We start from the raw sequence: 1,923 nt of genomic DNA, 5'->3' as shown, positions 1-1,923 counted from the left end.
TTTTCCGGGAATCTAATGAAAATGTTTACGTGAACTTGATACTTTCAATTAACTTTGTGGAGAAACCTGCATATCCTGTTTGTTTTTAGGAGAAGTTAATCTGTCTGGAAGGTAAACTAAAATAAATTACTTTTTAATAAGATTTTTGTTAATACTATCATAACAGAGCTTTAAATGGTGCCACAACTGTTATTAATGTCGCCATCATCATCATCATCATCATCATCGCTACCATCATCATCATCACCACCATCATCATCATCATCATCACCACCATCAGGTAGGCGTCGCAATAAGAGCTACAGGACAAAAATACTGAATAACATAAACTAGTTTCTGACGTTACAGTTGAGTAGTGAGGCTGGTCGAATGCAGTATTGACCAAAACCGCATCCATGTATACCAGAAGACTAGTTTTCATTGTTTAATCAGCACTGCCCCCCAAACGACCCGTACCAAATATAAAACACAACCAAAGGACGAATTTACATCTCCTTGGGGTACCGTCTCTGGGCTGAAAAATGAATATTCCAATTAAAATTAAAGTACCTCGCCATATGTGGTTGGTTACATTGTGTAATATTAGAGGCACAAAAGTATTATATATAACTATTTAAATTAAGTATATATTTATAAGTATTTCCTCTAAAAACAAGGGGGTATTGACCTAATATTTTAGTTGTTTATTGTCATGTTTTAAATTATAGCATAGAGTAGACAAATCACCTCCGGTTATTTACATAATCACTCAAGTTTGGTCCCTATTCGTTTCTATACAGTACAGTATATGACCGGGAAACCTTTTCAATACCTGTAGGTACACCTGTTGAAATCGATATAATTTATGACTTATATACCACCATAGCCACAACAACCACCACTACCACAACAGCCACCACTACTACAACCACCACTACCACAACAACCATCCACCAGGTAAAAGCCACAGTAACTATTTAAGAGAATGTGAACTTTGAGAGACACTTGATATGTGAGGTAAATTGGTCTTCTCCATCTGGCCAGGTAAGTCGATGCCAATTTGTGAGTTTCTCTCTTCTGTTGACATTGTGTTGAAGTGACTGTGGTGGACTGTGGTAGTGACTGTGGTATTGACTGTGGTGTATTGTGGTAGTGATTGTGGTAGTGACTGTGGTGGATTATGATGGATTATGGTGGAATTTAGAGGATAACATCACTCTTAAATCAGTTTCATCTTAAGTTAACATTCACTTATACACATTAACGAATATTTAACATCGCTTATATATGATATTCACATAAAGTTAACATCAAGTTTTATAATGAGAAACATAATCAACTTAGGTTATAAAGTAGCCGTGTTAGAGCTCATCTTATTGACTATGGTCCTATGAAGTGTTTACTCATATTTCACGTTATATTGGGCAGATTAGATTACCCTTAGTTAATTTAGGTAGTGAACAAGTTTAGAATGAGAGGGTTGGGTTGGGTTGGGTTGGGTTGGGTTGGGTTGGGTGGGTTAGGTTAGGTTGGGTTGGGTTGGGTTGGAGTTAAGTAAACAGAGAGTAGGTTAAGTTAGGTTAGGTTAGTTCAGTTTGGGTTAGGTTAAGTTAGGTCCAATTATGTTAATTTATGCTACACAAAAGAAATACTCTATAAGGTAATGGCAATGTTAGACAAATACTCAGGTGTAGTAGACAGTGTTTGCTGTGTGTTGCGCCTCTCACTGCTGCCCACACACTAAACTACTTACACACGTCATTAACTTTTACAAATTGGAGTTTCTAGTTAAAGCGAGTGTGTGTGTGTGTGTGTGTGTGTGTGTGTGTGTGTGTGTGTGTGTGTGTGTGTAAATCCAAAAGAAAAAATAATGAAGTTATAAAGTAAAATTTTCTACCATTTTGTCTGTCTTCTAACATTCCTCCCTTTATATCTTCCTCTCCC

The sequence above is a fragment of the Homarus americanus genome, unplaced genomic scaffold (genome assembly GCF_018991925.1).
Source record: "Homarus americanus isolate GMGI-L3 unplaced genomic scaffold, GMGI_Hamer_2.0 scaffold11022, whole genome shotgun sequence".
Classification (NCBI taxonomy): domain Eukaryota; kingdom Metazoa; phylum Arthropoda; class Malacostraca; order Decapoda; family Nephropidae; genus Homarus; species Homarus americanus.
Note: the sequence above shows the minus strand (reverse complement) of the source record.